Consider the following 25,011-nt stretch of genomic DNA (forward strand, 5'->3'; position numbering starts at 1 on the left):
TCCTTTTTTTATGGTATAGTCTAGGGCCAATTTTCCAAGCTGGGGTTCTGGATATATATTATAGGTTTAATAATAACATACTTCTATTTTTATAGTTCAAAAATGGTGGACTACTAGAAGTTTCATGTGACTTAATCTATAATAGTGTGATTTTGAGAATTTGAGAAAATTTCTCCTCAGAGTTCAATTTTCAAAACTATTATCTGCCTATGGAGCTTAAAAATTTTAGTTTTAATGCCCGAGTGACACAGTCACTCTCTGTGCCACGCAGCTGCTCCTCTGGCCTGTCTTGAGAATTAAGCCTCGGACTCAAGGTCTACGCTGAATGGCAAAGGAAAGTTTGAGGGAGAAATAAAAATAAAAGTAAATGACTGAGACTCAAAATTATGTTAGAGGATATTTCAAAACACTTTTCTACCACTGCAAAAAGTCAAGGCTCTAATCTATGTAATAGTTCTAAGTTTCCTTGAGGAAAACTCAGGGGAGTGATATAATAGCATTAATGTACATATGTTTTTTCAGGAAAAAGTGGTATTAAAACTTACTTATGATCTAATTTATTTGAAGTTTTTATTCTGTTTTGGGAAAGTGAAAGATGAAATAAGAATGACTGGCAATATAATTTTAAAAAATAATATTCCTTTAAACTTCTGTAAAAATCATAATGAAAAAACCTCTTTCATATAAACCATATTTTATTTTATTTTTGAAAGTGAAATATAGTTTATGTCAGAGGATATTAAAAAGTAGATAAAATATAGCCTGTAAGAGATTTTCATTTTTAAATTAAATTTTATTTAATTTTTAGTGAAAGAACACATAAAATTACATCAGAGAATAGTGAAAATTAAAAAAAGTATAGCCTGTAAGAGGATTTCATTTTTAAATTAAATTTTATTTAATTTTTAGTGAAAAAATAAATAAAATTACATCAGAGAATAGTAAAAATTAAATAAAATATAACCTGTAAACCTCTAAGTTCCTAAGGGAGAAATGAGTTGGGCCAAGTTAAAGAACTGTTAAATTACATAATCAGGAGAAATGACTGGACTTAGACTATTAGTATGTTGTATTTTCCTCCTCAAAATAACCATCTATCCTGGGGAAGAACCATAAAGTTAGCTCTCCCAGAGCTGAGTAAGATGTGAAATGTGTAATTCGTTTGTGTATGAGATGAGGCATTAGATGGCATGACTCTTTTATGGGAGAGCAAAATGATACATTAAGCCACTGAGTTGTGATTATATCCTTAGGAAGTACCAACATTTAGCAGACGATGATCTCTTTGCATTCCTTCACAAATACACTTCCAATTATTACAGCCTGTAGATTACCCCATCTACAGGGTTCATAAACTGTTCCCATTGTGTCCAGAGAAGCAGAATGCTATGAGTATCCAAATCAGCTATCGGCTTGTCACTTTATCGTAATTCAACTGACTGTAGAAGGGCTAAGCATTCCTAGAGGTTGCCTTGGTTGTGCCATTTAGAGACGAGTCACTATCACACCAAAGGTTTCTGGTGATTTAATCTGTCATGCTGTGTCTAGTAGTTTTAGCTGCTGGTAATGCACTGAATGGAAACTTAAACCTTTTGAAGTAAAATTAAGCTGATTAAGATAAATCCAATATGAAGTTAAATTTTGATATAGTTGTCAGACTTTATCATCTGTCTATATCAGTTCCTCAAGAAAGAAAATGATTGAAAGATTTTTTTTTAAAGATTTTATTTATTTATTTTTAGAGAGGGGAAGGCAGGGAGAAAGAGAAGAAGAAAAACACCAATGTATGATTGCTTCTTGTGCACCCTCTATTGGGGACCTGGCCTGCAACTCAGGCATGTGCCCTGACTGGGAATTGAACCTGAGACCCATTGTTTGGCAGGCCCATGCTCAATCCACTGAGCTACACTAGCCAGGGCTGACTGAAGGATTTTGTCATAATCTTCCCTGGCTGCTGTGGCTCAGTTGGTTGGAGCATTGTCCCATGACAAAAGATTGCTGGGTCGATTCCAGGTCAGAGCCCATATCTAAGTTGTGGGTTTGATCATCAGTCCAGGTGCATGCAGGAGGCAACCAATTGATGTTTCTCTTGCATCTGTGTTTCTGTCTAAAAGCAATGAAAAAAAAAGATTTTGTCAAATCTAAAACTACTATGATATACTGAATTGTAATAGCTAAAAACATAAAATGCAAAACATGTTCAATTACTTAATTTAATAATTTAAATTACTTGAGATAAATTTATAATCTAAATTTGATGTTTTAAGTTAAGTAAAACACTTCAATTTGTTCTAAAAGAGAAAGTTTGAAAAAATTAGCCTGCAAATAAATGGATTATTTTATTCGCTTGTGTTAATTTAAAAGGATTAAAATGATTGCTAACTTGCAGGTTAGTTGGACTTTGTTAATTATTATAATTCCTCTTGAAAGTGACAAGGCAATCATTTTCCAATTGATAGGAATGAACGACAACAACAAAAAGAGGCAGGTTAAGGCTTCTCAGTGGTAAAAAGATGTAATTTTTTTCCAAAATGACAATGAGATAACATTTCATACCTGTTAGGATGGCTATGATCAAAACAAGCAAAGCAAAACAGCCCCCCAAATCCCAGAAACTACCAAATACTGGCATGAATGTGGAGAAATGGGACCTTGCTTGCGCCTTGCTGCTAGGAATGTAAGACAGTGCAACTTCTGTGGAAAATATATGGCAATTCCTCAAAAAAATGAAACACAATTACCGTATGAACCAACAATTCTACTACTTCCATGCCCAAAAGAACTGAAAGAAGGTACTCGGACAGATATCTTTGTGCACCAGAGGTCATAGCAGCATTAATCACAGTAGCCAAAATGTGCAACAGCCCCAGTGTCCACGGACAGATGAATGGCTGGACAAAATGTGGGAGTTTTCCAGATACATCTGGAAACTCCAGTGACTTAAAACCTAAACATTTATCTTTCACTCACACAAGTCTTCTGCCAGCCCAGTGGTTGTCCTGGCTGCTTGTTTCCAGCCGTATTTCAGGGACCCAGGATGTCTGCTGTGTCGTCACCATATCAACACGAGCCTCCCAGTTTGCAAGGTGGGGAGTACGTGCTGAGGTATTTCCTTGTCTTAGCCTGGGAGATGACACATTTACTTAATGTCACAGTCCATGGGCCAGAGAAAATCATGTGACCCTACCTAACTGCACGAAGACTGGGAATGGTGGGTGACATGTATATGCAATAGGCATTAAGTAAATGTCTCTGCCAGAATGAGGTTCTTCCGTCTGAGCCACGTCCCAGGAATTTAGCCTGGAGGATGTATGAAAGGGCCCAAATAGCTGCTGGGTTAGTGTTCTGCTCTTGGACTAACAGATTCCACGAACAGCAGCTTAAACAGCACACGCTGACTGTCTTACAGGTCTGTAGGTCAGAAGTCCAACGTGGTCTCAGTGGACTTCCATCAGGTGATGGTGGGCGGCCTCCTTCTGGCATCTTTGGGAGATTATCTGTTCCTAGGGTTTTCCATTTTCCTGACCTGGTTCTCTTTCTCTGTCTTTAAAGCCAGTAACATTGCAACTCTCTGACCCTCCATGGTCACACCTCCCTCTGACCAGAACCAGGCAAAGTTCTTGGCTTTTAAGGACTCGTATGATCAATCACATTAGGCCTATGTGGATAATCCAGGATAGTCTACCCATCTCAAGGCTCTTCGCATTAATCACATCTGCAAAGTCCCTTTTGCCATGTAAAGAAACACAGTCACAGGTTGCAGGGTTTAGGATGAGGACATCTCTGGGGGTCATGGGGGGAGGGACCATTACTCTACCTGTCACAGTTACTTTTGTTACCAGAGTGAAATTCACTTTGTAAAATGTGATGTTAATAAACGGCTGCCACTTTAGAGCAAAACAGTGTTTAATAGAAGCTTCTGGTGTCTTTTTAAAATCTCTTTAAAACTACTGATTGGTAATTTGGTCACATAAGACCAGCTTCAAGACCAAAGTGTTAGCATTTCTATTTGTGGTGGAGAATGATTTTTGTGTTTCTGTCAGGTAGTCGCATTAGTAGCCATGCCATCCCAGTTTTGGCTGGGCCTGTCTCTTGTCTGTTCTCAGGCTGTATAATTTGGCTGCTGCTGACCTTACACAAGGCTCTGCTGGCCCACAAAAGTTTACATCATCCAATCACAATTATTTATAATAAAAAAGTTGCCCCAGGAGAGTGTATTGCAAGACTTGGGTGAGATTGTTGTGAAAGAAGCGTTCTGAGCACACCGGGGCTGTGAAGCATGTGTGATGCCAGTGCGGGGCTGCTGGTGTGCGCCTCTCCACGCAGGGGAAGAGCACACCTGAGCACGAGCCACTGCAGCAGAAGGCAGGGCTGCAGGACAAGACGGAGTCCTGGCTCCGATTCACATCGTCCAGGCGTCTGGATCTGGGCATGCCTGTGATTTTTATTTTGAAAGTCTACACGGTCTCTTTTTTATTTAAGCCACTTGAATTCAGGTGCCTGACGCTTGTATCCACATGAGGCTTGACTGATAGAGGCGACACAGTTAAATAGTGGTAATAAAGTGAAAGTCACATGCTCTGGAACAACTTCAGGTCAGGAAGAGTTTTGACCCTCACAGGTTCTACCGGCCCAGAATACCTGGTGTCAGCATTTAGAAAAATCCCACTGCTAATTGCCCGGCAGATGATGCCTCCTCTGGTGCTCCACAAACCCGGAGAATTGTCTGTAGCTATGGCAGGCAGGGAGCTGGTAGGTATTTACTTCTCACTTTAGAGTCATGCAGGGGTTGCGTGCTCTGCTGAAGGCCGGGCCAGCCACGGTGCATCACTTGACTTTCACGGCCAAGGAGGATCTGTATTCCACGGGTTCACACAGATGGAAGGGATGTGAAAACTGGGGACGATGAGGACCAAGTAAGGGACATTTATGAGAGTGAACTGATGAGCACTTAATAAACTTTGAATGAGGGCAGGAAGGTTGCTTTTTTTTGTTTGTTTGTTTGTTTTGGGTTATTTTAGCAAGCATGTGTGAATGTCAGGACCCAGGTCCAAGAAAATGGAAAAAAACTTTTTTTATAGCTTCCTGCTCTCATAGTTTTTCTAGATTATTTGGCTATTATTGTTGAAAAATTTATATTCCTCAATAAGTATTTGCTTATATATACAATTGATTCATCATGTTTAAGAACCCAACAGTACTAAGACTGAAAAAACTTATTAAAATAGAACACAAAATATAATATTTTGAATATATAAATGTGTATATGTACAAAGGGTTCTAACATGAAAAAACAATGTTTTGTTGGAGCAGTGAGATTATGGGTAATTTTTATCTTGCTTAAATACTTGGTTAATTTTATTAATAAAATATTTGTTAAATACTGTATTTTGGGTAGAGATAAGCATAATCAGCTTACTTGAAGAATGTTTATTGAAATAGACTCTGGTCACGTGGGCGCATGTAGCGGCTTCACTGTGAGCCACTGACCTGACTAGACTGCCGTTAATTTCCCAGTCCCGTTGCCTTTCTCCTGTGACATTTTCCCTGACCTCTGGTTCCCGGGGGTCAGAATTAACATGGTCTTGGGAACCGGTCCTCGTTTTGCCTCTTAAATTCCCTAATGACTTCTCAGCAGCTGTGTAAGAGGAGATAGAAAGCTGTTTTGTATTGATCCCTTGTCCTAGCCATCAGACATAGATGGGGCTCTGGAAATCGGTTTGTGGACGGCTTGCGGGCAGCCCTTTGGCGTACTTAGAGAGAGGGCCGGAGCTGTTCCCCAGTCCCAAGAGGTTAAATGTAGCCATCTGCCATATGAAATCCCTGCTTTTCTAACTTGATTTTTGATTCTGACCTGAAGTAAATTAGGCAGAAGAGGTTTCCAGAAGCATCTGTTAGCAAGTCTGATATTTGAGAGGCTGCTGGTCCTCTCTCATCATGAAACCCAGAAAGCTCTCAACCAGGGAGTGAATATAAAATTCCTGGTAGGGCCAGTCCGGTAGTAAGTATGAGGGAGTGAAGGGGGCTAGTGAGGATTATGGCGGACTCCACCGCATCCCGTCCCCCCATGGGAAGGAGGCTGCCACACAGCTCCAGCCATTCCTCACTGGGCTCGCATGAAACATCCCTGTGCACAAAGAAACCAAAAACCTGAGAATTGTTTGGAACCTTCTTAAGCATGTGGATTCTACACCCCAAATATTCTAATTCAGCTGGTCGGAGGTAGACCCACGATTCTGAATTTGTGTCTCATTGTTTAAAAGAAAGTAATGATTAGCATTTATTGTGTCAAGCACTGTCTCGTTTTGATGCAATCAGTCCCAGGATCATTGTTTGAAAAACATTCTCAAAAGATATTGAGTGAATGATTGGACAGAGTTTTTCAGGTTTTAACTGATAGCTAGTGGAGGGATCAGTGTGCCACCCCAAAATATGCTGTTTTGGCGTACTGCTTATTTGGAGCTGAAGGAAATTGAGAAACAGGAGGTATAGGAAGGGCTTTCTGCCCTCTCCCCTTTTACGCCTAGAAGCAGAGCTCAAATTTCCCCTGAGATAGGTGCCCTCTCTGTACCGTTATTGTCACGACAGACAGGGAGTTGGCACTGAGATTGATCTGTGCAAACACATCTACTAAGTGACCTTTATCTTCGATTACTATTCCTTTTTATTTACTTTCCCTCAATTTACCATTCTAAAAGCCCAAACCCCTCTTCTTTTGTCTTCAATGTATCATCCTTTCTTAAAAATGGTATATATGCTGTGAGGCCTAACCACTTACTGGAGATTTTCTTTTTTTTTTTTAAATGAAAATGCCTGTGTATTAACATCAGATACATTTTCATACTTTTTTCCTGTTCACCTGTCTGTCAGTTTAATTTTCAGCCTCCAGTCACTCAACCTAAGAGGGTGCAGGACAAACCTTTCCTCCCCTACATTAGTATTCGCCTAGTTGAGGCGCAAACTACCCTCCAGCCCCCTGACCACCTTGCCTGAACTGTTTAAGACCATTATCTGTCTGTGGTGCAACCCTGGGCTTCCAACTCCCTGGGCAAGATGTGTATGTGGCAAGGGGGCCAGGGAAAGCTGAGTTTTGCTTGTTTTTGCTGAACTAATACTGGGGATGGCACCTGGTCAGTATCGCCCGCTTGAGACTTTGGCCTTAGTATAGGAGCATGCCCCAAGGATCTTTATAAAAAGAAAAGCTTGAGGGAAATTCAGATTTCCCTCAATTTAAAATAAGGTTGGAATATTGTAGCAGCCTCAGGGTGGGGAGGTTTGAGATGAACCATTGAAGATGTGTGGCCTGGCCATAGATAAAAGAAGGCTCAACTGATTTCCAAACAGGAAGAATCTTCCGAGGAGGAAGACCCTCAGATGCTATGCTCCTTCCCTAAGTTTTCTTTGAAACTGGTGCAAAAAGGACCTTCCCTTCTCTCAATCTTCAGTAATTATTTAGTGATTTTTTTGTTTAACTTCTATTGTGTTTGCTTTTCTTATCTATATTAATGGCTCACCAGTTTTCTCTCTTAATTTTCAGACTGTATTTGTTCACTTTTCTAATCAGTCAACTTCAGTGGGGACCTGAGTATAATGTTACAATGTGCACATTACCACACACACATCTTATAAGTAAAACTTATCATTAATAAAAATATAAATAAGAGCTAGGTTTGGTGATACCCTCCTAAGCATTCCGTCTTGAACCTAGGTTTATGTAAAATAACTGGAAATTACTGATGATTATTCATGTCATTCTGATTTTTGGAGTCATTGATTTTTGCCATTTGGAATAGAATGATTTTTCATGCCATGACTTGGCAGTGTTAGGATTTAACAAGCCAGTTTAATTTCTTGAGGAATATTCCAGACCAACATGGAATGAGTCTCATTAAATAAGCTTCATGAAAGCAAGGAATACATCTTTTCTGTTTACTGTAAGTAGATGCTTAATTTTATTGAGTGCAATTAAATCGACTATAATTTAAATCCTGACTCATTTTTTGATTTATCAAAGACTATTTAAAATTAAAATTTTTTTAAAAAATTAGAGTTGACATTCAATATGACATTAGTTTCAGGGGTACAGCACAGTGGTTAGACGTCTGTATAACTTATGCAGTGATCCCTCAGTGAATCTAGTGCCCACCCGGCACTGTGCACCATTATCACAGTGTCATTGACTGGACTCTGTACGTGGGTGCTATAGGGAGTACAGTCAATGGTATTATAATTTTATAACTGCCAGTTTGTACCTCTTAATCCCTACACATTTTTTACCCACTCCCCATCCCCCCTCCCATCTGTCAGCCATCAGTTCTCTGTATGTGAGTTTGTTTCTGTTTTGTCTGTTTATTTATTTTTTTAGATTCCATGTATAAGTGAAATAACATGGCATTTGTCTATCTCTGTCAGACATATTTCACTTTGCACAATGTCCTCTAGCTCCATCCTCACAAATGGTAAGAGTTCCTTCTTTTTATGGCTGAGTAATATTCCTTGTATGTGTGTACCACATATTCTTTATCCAATTGTCTATTGATATTTATGTTGCTTCCATATCTTGGCTATTATAATAATGCTATAATGAACATAGGGTGCTTATATCTTTTCAAATTAGTAATTTGGATTTCTTTTTTTTGTACTTTCTTTTTTAAAAATATATTTTATTGATTATACCATTACAGTTGTTCTATTCCTCCCTTCATTCCCCTCCACCCTACACACACACTTCCCACCCTTTCCGCCTTTAGTTTATGCCCACCTGTCTCAAGTTCTTTGGATTCTATATTTCCCCTACTATTCTTGCCCTCCCCCCTATCTATTTTTTACTTACTGTGTATGCTACTTATTTTCTGTCTCTTCTCCCCCCTTCTCCTTCTCCTACTCCCCTGTTGCTAACCCTCCATGTGTTCTTCATTTCTATGGTTCCACTCCTGATCTAGCTGTCCTCTTGGTTTGCTTTTGTTTTAGGTGTGGTTGTTCATAACTGTGAGTTTGCTGTCCTTTCACTGTTCCTATTTTTTATCTTCTTTTTCTTAGATAAGTCCCTTTAACATTTCATATAATAAGGGCTTGGTGATGATGAACTCCTTGAATTTGATCTTATCTGAGAAGCACTTTATCTGCCCTTCCATTCTAAATGAAAGCTTTGCTGGATAGAGCAATCTTGGCTGTAGGTTTTTGGATTTCATGACTTGGAATACTTCCAGCTCCTTCTTGCCTGTAAGGTCTCTTTTGAGAAATCTGCTGACAGTCTGATGGGAACTCCTTTGTAGGTGACTGTCCCCTTATCTCTTGCTGCTTCTAGGATTTTCTCCTTCATTTTAATCTTGGCTAGTGTAATTATGATGTGCCTTGGTGTGTTCCTTCTTGGGTCCAACTTCTTTGGGACTCTCTGAACTTCCTGGATTTCCTGGAAGTCTATTTCCTTTGCCAGACTGGGGAAGTTCTCCTGTATTATTTTTTCAAATAAATTTTCCACTCGTGGCTGTTTCTTTTCCCCTTCTGGTACCCCTATAATTCAGATGTTGGAACATTTAAAGATGTCCTGGAGGTTCCTAATCCTCTCCTCATTTTTTTGAATTCTTGTAACTCTACTTTTTCCTGTTTGGTCATTTCTTTCTTCCTTCTGGTCCACCCCCTTGATTTGAGTCCCAGTTTCCTTTCCATCACTATTGGTTTCCTGTGCATTTCCCTTCATTTCAATTAGTTTAGCCTTCATATGTTCCTCTAATTTGTGACTATAATCAACCAGTTCTGTGAGCATCCTGATAAACAGTGTCTTGAATTGTGCATCTGAGAGGTTCGCTATTTCCTGGTCACTTAGAGTTATCAGCTCTGGGGCTTTGAGTTCTTCTTGAGCCATATTTTGGATTGTTTGTGCCTGTTACATATGAGGAGCAGAGCTCTAGGTGTTCACCAGGGCCGGGCGACCCAGTCGCTGGGTTGTGACGCTGTATGTGGGGGCGGGGCCAAAGGAAGGTAATGGCAAGCACCCTCCGCTTCCTCCCGCCGCCACCACAGGCCATGCGATTTGTCCCACTGCTCTCGAATGTGTGACCACGGTCAGCCGCTGCTGGGTTCGTTGCTGGGGGCTACACAGTCCGTCTCACTTCTCACTCCCGCCGCCCCAAGCCCTCACTGGGTCCGCAGGCACTACCCCGGATGCCTGGGTGCCTGGGGTCGGGGGATCCTTCCTGCCAGCCTTGCTCCACTGCTGGCTCCACCCCTCTTACCGGTCTGGTAGAACGTTTTGTTGTTGTTGGACTTCCGTATTGTTCAATTTTCTGTTCTTTGGCTATGTCTTTGTTCTCCAAACCTTTGTTGTATTCAAACTTGGTTGTGGGAGAAGGTACAGTGTTTCCACCTATGCCTCCATCTTGGCGGAAGTCCTAGTAGTTTGGGTTTCTTTAGATAAATTTCCAGAAGTGGAATCACTGGGTCATATGGTAGCTTTATTTTTAATTTTCTGAGAAACTTCCATACTGGTTTTCCTGGTGGCTGCACCAGTTTGCATTCCCACCAACAGTGCACTGGGGTTCCCTTTTATCCACATCTTCGCCAGCACTTGTTGGTTTATTGATGATAGCCATTCTGACGGGTGTGAGGTGATATCTCATTGTGATTTAAATTTGCATTTCTCTGATGATTATGGACGGTGAGCATCTTCTCATATGTCTATGGCCATTTGTATGTCCTCTTTGGGGAAGTGTCTATTCAGGTTCTCTGCCCGTTTTTTAATCAGACTGTGTGCTTCTTTTGTGTTAAATGTGTGAGTTCCTTATATATATCAACCCTTTATCAGTGTGTCATTGGCAAATATCTTCTTTCAATTAGTCATTTGTCTTTTAATTTTGTTGATGGTTTCCTTCACTGTTTAAAGTTATGTCTTATTATTTAGAGTAATTTATATTTCTGCTTAAAAAATAACTGATACAGACTTAAACATTTTTTCAACCAAATGAGGCGTTCTCTAGGAAAAAAGTTTTATTCTGAACTCAGAAGTTAAAGATTTTCTCAAGTAAGTTCTTTTTCAGAAGAGAGGCCAACTGTTTAGTAAGACTTGAGCCACAAAGCAATATCAGCTTTTATTCCCTACTGCTTTAATAAAAAATGAATTTATAGAAAACATAATTAAATATAAGAGTCTGTTTTACCCCCTTACTTGTTAGCTAAGCCTGTAGGACCACAGGGTCCTGGCTCAGGAACCTCGTCAGTTTCTGTGAGTCGTAGGTATACTTGTGATTATGTTTTACAGTATTTAATGTGCTTTTTCTCTTTTGTTTTCCTGAATCCAAAAATCCTCTGTACTACTCCACTGTAAGCAATTGTCTGCCTGAGGAGAAATTGGGATTTGTTACAAAGAAAATACCAACAGGCTATACTCAGCTTTTGACCTTCAAAATTGGGTTATGCAGCAAGCCATGTGTGGCTGACCATATTTTCCGAAGATGTCCAGGGCAATGTGCCTCATCCCACATGCTCTTCTGAAATGTGAACCAGCCGTGCCCTGTGAAGAGGTGAAATCTGGCTCCCCATCCCTGAATCTGGCTTGGGCTTAGTACTTCCTTCCTTATTACTAATAGAGTAACCATAATTCCATTTTACTGGTCCACTTGAGTTTAGGATGAGTTGAATTATGTGACCCTGCATTGTGTGTGTAGCATATCTAAAAGGGACAGACACCTGCAGGAAAAGGAAGGAGCTGAAGGAATGGTGCGGGAGTTGCCATATGTTTTTTTCAACAAAAGCTTATAACACTAATCCGGCTTTAGAGCAGTGAAGAAACTGAGGCACAGCCACATGTTAGACTCAGCAGAGCTGGGACTCAGAACCCTGCTTCTCTGTCTCCATTGTTTCTCCTGAGAACAATGAGATAGTCAAGATAAATTCTGACAAATAACAGAAAATCCTGCATGCTATCCTAAACACCTGTGAATGTTTTCATTTTGGAGCTGTTTTCTCTAGGGATATGAAGCCATCACTTAAGTGTTGATGGAAACATGAACTTGAGAGTAACCACTGCAGAGACCTGTGGGCTCATACAGAATTCAGGCCCTGTGCCCTCTGGTTATACCCATGGCTGGTCCTATGGAACATGCCTGCACTCAGGGGATTGGGTCAATATTTGAAGATAAATGTGCAGGTTGTTTTGATAACTTATTATAATTTTTAAAAACAGTACAAGTTGCGAGTCTGGTCCTGCAAAATCGGAATCACACCTGACTCTTTAAACTGAGGTCACCCAAGCCCACAAATGAGCTTTAAGTCACCAGATTGTATACTGGATGATTGGGTTGTAATGGCCAGCGGTTTAAGGCTCCTTCTTCTCACTCTGTCTGTCTGTCTGTCTGTCTATCTTTATGACAACATTTTGCATTTATGGCTGGCAGCTGAGGGGTTCTGTTTATTCCCGTTAAGTTCAGGAGCGGACCCTTGGCTTGTTGACAGAGCAGCTTTATGACTAAGTCAGCCCCACTGTTGTCCCAGAAACCCTGCAAACATTCCCTGTCCTGCAAACAGTGTGAGTTCAATGGGGCTCAGGCTCAGTACAGGGCCAGGGTTTCCACTTCCAAAGGTGCCTTGACCTTTCCACTGCTTGTCTTGTACATCTTCCTTTCTCAGGCTATTTAGAAAGCTTTTCGGTCCTCTTTTCATATCTGTATTAATGCATTGTGGTTTTTTTTAATTGGAAAATAATCACTCCCCCACAAAATGTAGAAATAAAGACATAGATCTAACCCTTTACGCTGGAGTTTAAAATGATCAGCATTTTATAACACTTGTAACTAAATTTCAAAACATGTCTGTGCCTTGTTCCTTATTTCAAAAGTTTTTACTTTCTTCCTAAGAAGATAGCTGACTCTAGTCAGCTAGAGATAGTCCACTCTTTGGCTGTTATCACTGCTTTGGAATCCACAACAGTCACCCCAAAGAAGGCAAAACTGAGGTCAGGAACCTTTGCTCACAGTGAATATCTGTCCTCATTAGCTATGACCCATATGTTCCAGGGCCACAGGGGTTATTTAGAAAATTAACCTAGGTACTGAATTGCTCCAGATTTACCTAGAACCATTCAGTCAGAACAATGCTGAGGAAGGAGTGCTCTGTGCAGAGCTGGGGGCTGGAAGGCTGCGGGGCTGGACCTTCCACACCCTGGGCATTTCCTGGGCCAGACAACCTTCTACCCATCTCCTCCCTCTCTATCCTGCTTTCCACCTTCTTCCCCCTCCTGCTCATTCCTGCAAAACAGGACTACTTCTGCCTTAAGTAGGGCATATTTCAGGGGTTTTCTTAAAAAAATTATTGCACGTATAATCATCATGCTATTATATAGGGAACTCTGAACCGAGTTAACAACCCAGCTCTCCTCTTCTATTGGCTGATGATACTTGCACAATATTAGGGATCCATTCAGGCCATTGAAATATTCTCCAGCCTGTTTTTAAGTTCTCTGGCTCCTAACATTCCTAGGTTAGGATAAAGCTGAAGTTAACACTTTCAAGGTGTTACTGTTATACTTTCCAGAATATTATTAAGCTTCTCATTTGATAGTAGGGAGGGTCTTAATTACTAGATAGAATTATATCAATTAATTACTTCTATAGCACATTAATCTCTGTTCTAGTATGATAAAAGTTACTTTTGAGATAAAATACATTAGAAGCTGAAAAAGGCTTATTTTCACATTCTCAAATGTTTTTTTTCAAAACTGTATTTTCATAAAGTAGAGCACACATTCTAATACAAAATTTTGATAAAGAAGGAATGAAAAAACTCTTTAATGGTTAATTCCTAGGAAGGCAACTAAAAAAAAGAAAACATTACATAGACATATTGCCAACTTCTAAAATTGTATTATTCCATATATACATAAATTTGGTTTCCATAAATAATGTTAACATTTCTCCAAGTTCTTACACCTTATTAAAAGAATAGCCTGGTTGTATACGCCTGCTTTCACATCAAGAATTACTTTATTGTCTTACTCATAACCTGAGAACCTTAACTTCCACTTTCAGAACTATCCTACTGGGAATTCGACTCAGTGCTGTAACGAAGTCTTTCATCTCTATCTTTCATAATGTGGTGGTACTTCTGCAGAGTTTCAACGTGGGTTAATGGGGACAGGTCATATGCCCTTTTGGCAGCCTTTAAGAAACTTTCTTTTTTACTTTTTTGGACTGAGTATATACTTATTCTCTTTAAAATTGCTGTGAATAAGATAAACTTAAAAGGATTCTGATATAATATGGCATATGAGATGTAGTTCAATTTGGTGGCAACAAATAAGGGTGACATGTGAGGGACCTGCTGTGTAACACTATTTATTTCATTTGCTGGGTTATATTAAAAGTCTACTTAAAGGGTGTTGAAGATAAAGTACAAAACCTTTAGTGAAGAAAAGTTTTAGGGCAGAAACACAAACCAAGTTGACCTCAAGTTTCCAGCTGAAGTTATATGAAACTTATGGTAAGCTTGGTTCTGGAAAACTAAAGGAAATTTTTGTTTTCCATTTGAACTAAATTATTTTTCTCAATTCGAAGGAAGCATTCTTTAGGAAGAGGAGCAAAGTCAGTAGGATGGGTAGGAGATATTGTATACTAGTAACCTGGTCACCATGGTAAAAACATTCAGCTTGGATGATTACATTTGGGTAATTACATTTAGGTCCTTCATATTGTACCAGCCATGATAACTTCTTTGGGTTTTTCTTCATAAACCACAAAGCAGAAAACACAGAAAAAGAAAGAGTCAGGAACTACAGGGAACTTCTGTTCTCTGAATGACGGGGTACAGAGTGCCCTGATTAAAGGCTGGAACTTAAGATCAGAACTGAGGAAATGCAAGTGACCTCTTGCTTTGATGAGTAAATGTAACAAACACTTGTGAAACTCATCAAAAATGCAAATTCCTGCATCTTAACATGAACATACTAAATCAGAACCTTTTAAAGAAAGGCTTAGGAATTTCAATTTCCCTAATTCTCCAAGACACTCAAATATGTATATGTTAACATTTGAAATCCAAATAAGGCCAATTTAGAAATTTTTTAAAAATTACACAAGGCCAGTTAAGCCTCCTTCTAAGAATATGTTTGTGACCTAAGATCAAGCTAAGTAGCAACTCGTAATCAATAATATTTTATATGAGGCAGCACTAATTGTCACCTAAGTATTTAATTTCTTGTAACTCTTGCTCTAGATTATATTTTTGTATTTATCTCTTAGGAAGTGGCCAAAAAAACTAATACGCATTAAAGACTTTCTAAGATGGAAAAAGATGTCGCTGAGTAGAGGTCTTCGGGAGCCAGCTTCAGCCTCTTGCTCTCTCTGTGCTTTGGTTTTTCTACTCTGTTGAATGTGGGTTTGGACTGGATCAGGAGCTTGAAGGTGAGTGGAACTGGCCTGGGTGCCCATCAGGAGTGACGGAGAGAGCTCCTTGCATCTAACGCTGCCGCGCCGATGTTGTGCTCTAACCAAATCCTGACAGGGGAGAATTCAGATGCAGGATGACCAGTGCCCAGCTTTTCAAGGGAAGCTGGAGATCCTGCCTGCGATGTGAAATCTGATCAATAAAAAACTGCAACGAATGCCAAATATGTAATATATAATATATAGTAAAAACAATTAAAACACTTCGATGGCTGGGTTTAGCCTGCAGGCTAAGTTTTGCCCTTGTTTAGATCCTTTCTAGCTCCCAAATCCTATGTATCTCCTGCCTTTCTCAGCTTTCCAGAATCATATTACCATATTGGCAACTCTAGGCACCTAGAGACAACCTAAGTAGAGACCAGGAGAAGCTACTTACAGGGTTTTTCCTTATGGACCTAATCCTACTTCATTGTAAAATATTCTTATTAAGTTTCAAAGTGATGAACCTAAGAAGGCACTCAGCAGAGCAGATGCCTGGTTGTGGAAACTTAAACAGTCCATCCTCATTTAACATGCAATGGCTGCTGACTCTGTAATGAGAGTGAGATAAAATTGCATAGGTCTGAAAGGTCTGGCCAATCAGAATGCCTGTGATTCATTAAGTCTGTCCCGTGCACCACAGGGCCTATATTTCCGTGCCATGTACACTTACAATGGAGACAGCTAGTCAGGACAAATAAACGTGTTAGCTCTACCTCACTGTTTTATAAATCATAAAGGCTTCGGGAGTCTTCTTTCAACTCTCTGTGTAACTCCTTCAGTGTTTGAAGGTTTAGAATTTAAAAAAAATGTTAGATACATTTAATGCAGTTTTGCTGAATTAAAAAAATAGGTCATTTTATAATTTACAAAACCCGCTCTGGCATACGTAATACAGCACTGCCACTCCATCCCCACACCTACTTAGTTATGAAAGCTCCAGCTTAGAAAGACCCCTGCAGTAGCATTTAGAAGTGTTTTCCTGAAGTTACTAGGTTTTGGCCCCTTGTGTTGAACTATTGTTTACTTTGTGGAAGTCCTGGAAAAATTTGGAAGTTCCATCTGGCATTTTATACAATACTGACTCATTTGATATTTCCAGATTATTAAAAGTGTAAGTATTTATTGAAGGGTGTACCACCCTCTCGGCTCACCCACTCACATTTTGGGGAAGAGCTCTGCTGACCAGGGATTTCTAGAGGTGCCGTGAAGACACGCTCGGATTGAGGGGGTGTCCCTGCTCTGCCACCAACTACAGGCTTTAGGTAAAGAGTCCTAGCGTTTGTCGGTTCTCTGGGCGTCAGATGCTTTGTGCACATTATTCCTGATCTCACAACCACCCCAAAAAGTAGCTCTTCTGATATCACAGTTGAGGAAATTGAGGCTCAGAAACAGTGAAGGACTCGTCTGAGTGCCTGAGCTGGGGTCCGAAAACGTTTCCATGTGGTTCCAGTGTCCATATTCTGTTGGTTGCTTCCTGGCCCCTCCCAGGGCCGCGGAGTGGAAAAGAGGGATTTCTGGGCCCCCGTTTTCTCGTGGGAGTTGAACGAGATGGCCATTAAGTTCCCTTTGATTTCTAACATCCTACACTGGTATTTTTGGGCTTTCTGTTGCAGAGAATGTGACTCATTCTTAAGTGAAACCCCCTTTCTGTGCTTTTAGATACCTCTGATCCTGGCTCAGAGTTTCAAACAGGATGTTGACAGATATACTTAATGTTAATCTTGTCTCCTGTGGCATTTGGATTCCTGCCAATTCTTTGTCACTCTAAACAATGGAGAGCATTATTTTCTCTGTTATTTTATTTTCATATAAACTACTTTATACTGTTTCTTCTTCCAGCCCTGAACCATGAGGTTATATTTAACTGGATTGTTGACATTTTTTTTTTTGCACATTTGATCAGTTGTAATACAGATTTCTAAATCCATTTTAAAAGCCCATAATTATGTGGCTTCTCTTTAGGACATCATATAAAACAATGCCACATTTTTATAAAACTGGACAACAATGATAAGATGATGTCAGAGGACCACACTGCTAGTTGCCAAGGGAACCATTAGAGTTGTGTGTATTACATGCCAGGAAGTAGGCTCAGACTCCTGGCCACCCAAGAATGAGTGATGTCCACAATGCCCTGTCCTCAGAAGCCCTGGTCAGCTCCTGCAGACTCATGCCTGTGGCTTCTTTCATGGAGTCAAACCACCTCATCGTTGGTCTTCCTTTTTCCCTGCTACCTTTCCTAGCATTATTGCCTTTTCTAAAGAACCCTGCCTTCTGCTGATGTGCCTGAGGTAGGAAAGCTTCAGTTTTGTCAATTTGCCTCCAGCAAAGATTTGGGCTAAATTTGCTCCAGGACCCACTTGTTCATCAGTGGTTCCCAACAGTTCATCATTCTGGTGGTCCAGGGCATTGATAGAGCTTTCATGAAAGTGAAACATATTTCAAATGAACCAGTTACGTTCCTATTAGCCTTCTTTGCTGTCCAACTTTTGTATCCACACATACTAATTGGGAATAGGAGGGTATGGATATCTTAGCCTTGGTCTCTAATGACACATCTTTGCTCTTGGTGATCTTTCCTAATTCTTCCATTGGTGCCCTTCTGAGTCTCAGTTTTTTCTTAATTTCTTGGCTGCAGTCTCTATTTGAATTGATGACTGAACCAAGGTAAGCAAAGGCTTTAACAATTTGATGTCTTCATCATCTAATTAAAGTTGTATATTGCCATTGTAGTCATGACTTTTGTCTTCTCGATGTTCAAATGAAGTCCTGCTTTGGCGCTTTGTTCTTTCAATTTCATCAGAAGTTGTTTTAAATCATTGCTACTTTCTGCCAGGAAGACACTGTCATCTAAGTATCTTAAGTTACAATATTTCTCCCACCACTTTTTACTCCTTTTTCTGAGTCTAGCCCAGTTTTTTGTGTGATATGTTCTGTGTACAGATGAAATGAATAGGGAGTTCTGTTTGACTGGTCTGACGCCTTTGCCTATAAGAAACCATTCCACCTCTCCACATTTCGTCCCGACAGTGCCTTGCTGTCCACAATACAGGTTATGCATCAGGACAGTCAGGTGCCCAGCCACGCCCATTTTTAGAGCGACCCATAGCTTTTTATGATCCATGCAGTCAAAGGCTATCCTGTAGTCTGTAAAACATAAACTGAGCTGAAATTCTTTGGAGCACTTCAGCATCCAGCGAATGTCCACAATTAGATCTCAAATGCCTCTTCCTTGTCTAAACCAGCTGTTTAACAGCTGGCATTTCTTACTCTTTATAAGATAGATTCCTTTGTTGTATCACCTCGAGTATCATTTTACTTGCATCAAAAGTTAGAACAACGGTCCTATAGTTGCTGCACTCCTTGGCATCTTCTTTCTGGAAAATTGGGATGTGTATTGAATGTTTGTAGCCCAGCAGCACTGCTTTTGCTTTCCGTATTTGTTGACATTCTTATTAGGATTTTGACAGATTGAATCTGTGGCTTCAAGCAATTCTACTGGTAACACAGCTGTTAGTTAGAGAAGATGAAATTTAAATTCTCTCCGTTATAGCTATTTGTTTAAAATCTGCATACATGCTTGTCAATACTTCTAGTTCACATAGAGTGTTTAAGTTATGAGCTATATATCAACTAATGTCAGCGTCTTAGATACTAAGTTAATTTTTATGTGTTAGAAATGACTATTTTTGTGCTTTTTTGTACTGTTACTTGCATCCTGGACCTAATTGTTTTGGTTAAAAGATTTACATGGCGACAGAACATAATAACAACAACAAAAAAACAGCCCCTTAGTTATCTCAGAATTGTCTACTTTTTCTTTTAAGATAATAAAGTTCTATGATTACTATATACCTTAGAAGCTTCTTTCACTGCTCCAAAGACATAATGGCATCAGATAATTATACAACTTAATTCTGGTATAAAAAAACTTAATAATATTGCAATAATAGTTTTTGTAAACTCTTGGCTTGTTTTAGACTTAGTAGTTTGTACAATATCGTTTATTCCCATTTCTGATAATGATACTCTGCTAAAAAACAGTACTTGGAGATAGTCTTCTTCATGCAAGGCAATAGTCTTGAAGATACAAATATGCAAAAGACATAATACACCTCCTCAAAGAGTTCACAGTATAATAGGAAAGAAATGGCCAAAAAATTTTATATAAGCTAAAAAATGGTAAATGTCTTTAGAAGGCAATAAATAAATGCCTAAGTGGGGTCTAAAGAGCTGGTATTTCCCTTGGGACTTGAAGATCTTGGAAAGGGAAACAAGAAATTAGGGGAGAGTATTCCAGGCAAAAGAAATAAAACAGAAATCTTGATACTTGTGTAATTTGGCCCACACTTTTGGAATTTCCTTCTCTATTTAACTTGCTCCCATGCTTACCTCTTAAAATGGCTAACTCATATTTATTATTTAAGACTCAGTGGGGGCCTCATTCTTTAGTAGTCCTCTTCCATTTGGTAGGTTGTGACTCCTAATTCAGTTTGGGATTAAGAAAGATCCTTTTCAAATCTTACCCATTTTATTAAATTAATTTCCTGCCACTTACTGTCATAAGTTAGAATCCTGGGAGTGAATCACTCTTGTCACCTTACTTCCTTCACCCCCACATTCAATTCGTCACCACGTCTCACTGATTGTTTCCAAAAGAAAGATTAAATCCACTTAAAATGTTTAAAAATGTGGTATATACACACAATGGAATAATATTAAACCATAAAAAGGAATGAAATTTTAAATGATGTATGGTATGACACAAAGATAGACCTTGAAAACTTTATGCTTAACTTAGTGAAATAAGCCAGACACAGAGGGATAAATACTCTATGCCTCCACTTTTATGAAGTCCTATATTGGACAAGTTCAGAGTAACAGGAGGCAGAATAGAGATTACAGGGAGGGAGGGGGAGTTACTGTTTAGTGGGTACAGAATGTTTGTTGAGATGATGAAGAAGTTTTGGATGTCAATAGTGGCGATGGTTACACAACACTGCAAGTGTACTGAATGCCACTGAACTGTACACCTGGGAATGGTTAAAGTGATAAACATTTGTCATGTGTTTTCTACTACAATAAAATATCATATCCATTCTCTCCAATTCTACTTCTCTGGTCCAAGCCACCACCACCTCTCACCTGGACTATTGAAATATTCACATTAGATATAGGCCCTATCATTATGTACTCATTCCCTGCTACTTATTTACTTCATTCCAGGAATATTAAATATGTAACTATTATATAAATACACCAAACTCTTTCCCTGAAACAGCTTTGTACTGGCTACTTCCTTCTGGAGGAAGCTCTTTCTCTGTCTCACTATGGGCATGGCTCCCTCTCATAATTCATGCTTCAGCTGAAAAGTCACATCCTTCTTAAAGCAGTTTTTGCTGACATTTATTTTATATCATAGAACTCTATTTTCCTTACTGCACAGAACTCAATTTGTAACATCTCTTTTACCAATTTGTTTAGCTTGAGTAACAGGGTGGGTGCTGGCATTGCCTAAGATGGGAGAAGATAGGGAAAGACCATGTTTGAAGCAGATTGGGTTGGAAGGGTTAGCTAAACATAAAACGTTCACCTGAAAACATGAATTTGGAGTTAAAGGAAGAGAGTTATACTAGAGATACAAATTTAGGAATGAGTAGACTATGGGTGATATTTAAAACCGTGAGAATGGATGAGACAATCAGAAAAAAATGAAAGATTCAGAAGAGGTTTTCACCTGGGACTAGGTCTTGAAGACATCTGGAGGTTTTATAAAGTTGAATTCAACAAATTAGAAAAGTAATTAATGAGGAAGAAGAAAAACCAGGACCACGTGGTTTGACAATGGGCCAAGAATAGAAATGTATCAATAAGAAAGGAGTAGTCTTCTGTGTTGTGTGAGGCTCTGAGTTCAAGTGAGATGAACACAGAAAAGCTTACATTTGGTCTGACATCATGAAGGTCGCTGGGGAACTTGATAAGAGCCCTTTCAGTCAAATGCCCTCACGTAAATGGGGTGGAGAGAACAAAACTGCAGTGGGTTAAATAGCAGATATGAGGAGGGTGAGAAAGTGAAGACACTGTTTATCTTAGACAAGGGGTGGGAGAAAAGTACTGAGTGATGAGAAATCATAGGAAGCTTTTGCCGAGAGGTGAGATACTAACATGTAACTATGCAGATAGGAATGAGCTAGTAAAGAGGAGTACATGATGCAAGTGTGAAACAGGGTAAACAAGTGACATACCCAGGAAGCTGGGAACCACGGGGTCTGGAGCACTGGGAGGAGGATAGAGCCGCGAATGGGAGGAGGAACGCTTTCCCCACTGGGAACACAAGGCAGTCAGCAGAACACAGGTGGGAACACGAAGGGAGAATTTGGATTTGGTGGTGGAAGGATGAGAGAGTCTGCCTCTGATGACTTGTGTATTCTCAGGGAATTGTAGGTGAGGTCATCAGCTGGTGTAAGTGTGGAGGAGGGGACAGGACTTTGAGAAGAGATATGAAGGTACAGAGTAGTTGTCTCGGAGAATGAGAAAGCAACCTCCTGGGCCAAAGTCACGGCTGTTGCAGTTGGGCAAAGTAATCATGCTAACTGTGAAACCAATCAGACGGGTTTTGTTATTCTGTCAGCAGGAGTGCAGGAGATAGAGGGCTTCTTCCAGATGTTTTGTCGGACAAGTGATGGAGAGGAGTATGACTGTGTAAAAGGAGGTTTTAGGAAATCAATCAAGAAAGATGTGCAGAAAGTTATGTTGAGGCCAGTTCATGGAGGGTGCCGAATGCCAGGCTAAAAATATAAACTTTACTCCATGGGCAATGGGAAGCCATCAAAGTACTTCTGACTATGAAAGTAACTTTGCCAAAACTGTGTTCCTGAACAGTTAACCTGCCGTTAATGTAAAGCACTGGGATGATTAAGAAAAAGCAACAAGATCATTTGCAAAGGAACAAAAGTTAGTTAATCAAGATCTAAATGAAAATAAGCAACAGTCAACTTCAGTCAGACCCCTGAAGGTTAAATTACTAAGAGATCTTGGTATCTATGGAAACAAGACCAATTTGAAGGGGCCATCAGACCACAGAGAGAATCCTAAGGGCTGGGCTAAGATTAAGGAGGATATTCCCTAAGAACTGAAAGCAGAAATACATCAAGGGACATGTCAATTAAACACAGAATGAATAAGAATCCAAGAAGTCACCTGGTGTATTGAAACCAAATAAATAATCATAAAATTGGCAACTAGTGCTATGGCCAGGGGAGAGCAGGAAGAGGTCAGGAAGTGGTACACACGCTGGGCAGAGTCAGAGTGGCTCAAGGCAGACACCACGGCCTACACGAGGTTGCTGGGCACAGGCTCAAAGTGCTGAATGGGGCAGGTAGGCCAGCCAATTTAAAGAGTAGATTAGGAAGAACTTTGCAACAAATGTTCAGTTTAGTTACACAGGACTGGCCAATTTAGTGACAAAGCTCTGACTTGGAACCTGAATGCCAGATTTTATCCCATCTAAACATGTAAAAGGCGAAAGATTTATGCGATCTGAAGAGAAACCAGAGTATAGATCACAGCGGTAACTCAAAATCAGCTTATTACAACACTGCAGAAGAGCCAGTGATACTTCTGATCAATTTTAGAGGTGATAATCCCTTTCAACCTGGGACCTGGTAGGCTGTGCTAGTGATCATGTGCATATCACTGGCAGTCTGAAAGTACACTCAGTTCTCTGGTACATCTGCCACTCTGGTTGACTTTAACATTTTAACTTAAAAAGCAACCCCCCCCCCCCCCCCGCCGACACCTAGTAATTCATAAACATGTTGAGCAGTGGAACACCGGCACAGAATCCCACTAAGTTTGATTCAGTATTTGTTTATCCCACATTTCATGACCATGAAGCATCAGGTCCTGTGCTAGGCTGTGGATACAAAGAAAAAGGACACCATTTTTGTTTCTCTTCGAGAAACCTATAGTATACTAGTAAAGAAAGCTAAACAAAGGAATGTTAATAACAGATGTTATGACTGCAGTGTGCACAGGGTTTATGGATGCATAACTCCCGGGAAGGCCAGGGAGTGGGTGGAAAGATGCTAGTGGTGATGGAGGTAATTCCAAAGGACACTCTGAGGAAGGATCAGAAGAAAAAAGGGGGCAGGGTTGCTGATAGGGGTAAAAGGTTGAGGCAGTTTAAAAAGAGGAAAGAACTGGTAAAAGTCTTCAGTGACCAAGAGGCACTCCAGGGGAAATTCCTAGTAACTGCATAGCACTGTAACATTTCAATTAGGTTGGATTTTACTCATTTCATGTGGATTTCATTTCTCTAGTATAATCTTTATTTTTATTTTTTTTACTTCCTTGATCTGAAGCTCAATCAAAATATTTTCCATTCTTGCTTAGCTTTCATAAGACCAAATATAATGGATACATTTACTAAGTCCACAAATGATACAAATAAAATCTTATCAAAATACAAATATACACGTAAAATCAGTCATTAGAAAAGAATAAGAGTGTTTACTCCCCTAAATCAAAAGGAAAGCTGATATAATTGATGCAATAAAAGACTAATAGATTGATCAGTTTTTTTCAGGAATGTTTTGAAGAAGAAAGCCTTTTTATATAATACAAACAAGAGGGCTTATCAGCATATGTTCATGGGAAAAGAACAAGAAACCTCAAATTGGTTTCCGTTTCCTTAAGAATTTATCCTGAAGTAAGTTCTGAGCATCTTGGTACTGCTTTATTGACAAATACATTAAGGTGTACTTAATTGTGTTTGCCAATATCACCACATACACATTGTTTACAACCCACGGCTTCTGCTAAATAAAGTACATCCCTTTGGCTTCAGATCAAAAGCAACCTCAGAAGAAGGACATCATTTCTCAAGTTCAATTACTGACTCTTGGGACTCATCTAGAAAAGTTATGGCTATGAAAAAGAAAATATCAGCCACTGGCATCTGAATAAGTGATTTATAGCATCAATATAGGTGGATTATATAAGGTCTGATTCTCATATTTTCTCCTCTGATACAAAAAATGCAGATAAGCACTGATTCTCACTTTGAGAGTAGTCAGCTCTGTCTCCTTCAGTGACTGCTGGCGGTCTGTTAGATTTGTGGCATTCATTATATACACTCTACTAACCTTGCCACCTAAGACCCCAAGACTCTTAGCTACTAAGAGCCACAAATAAAACCAGCTAGATGAATGTGGCATTTTCACTTTCTCATGGAACCCTGTTTGAACTATAAATATAACAATAATATATCTAGAATTCTGTAGCACACCTCCTGATTTCAAATATTTTTCAGTATGAATGTAATCAATGTCAAGCAGTGTCCTGATTTTTAGTTCTAATAATATGATCAATATAGATATGAGATTTTGAAATTGGGAAATGTAAAAGTATATTTTTAAAAAGTTATTTTAAAATTCATATAGTTTTTAAAAAATAGCAAATAAGCCCTGGTTGATGTGGCTCTGTGGACTGAGTGCCTGAGAACCAAAGTTGCTGGTTCGATTCCCAGTCAGAGTATGTGCCTGTGTTGTGGGCCAAGTCCCCAGTTATGGGTGCATGAGGGGCAACCACACAT

This window comes from Sturnira hondurensis, unplaced genomic scaffold (assembly GCF_014824575.4).
Source record: "Sturnira hondurensis isolate 20B ecotype Veracruz unplaced genomic scaffold, ASM1482457v3 Scaffold0001509, whole genome shotgun sequence".
Lineage (NCBI taxonomy): Eukaryota > Metazoa > Chordata > Mammalia > Chiroptera > Phyllostomidae > Sturnira > Sturnira hondurensis.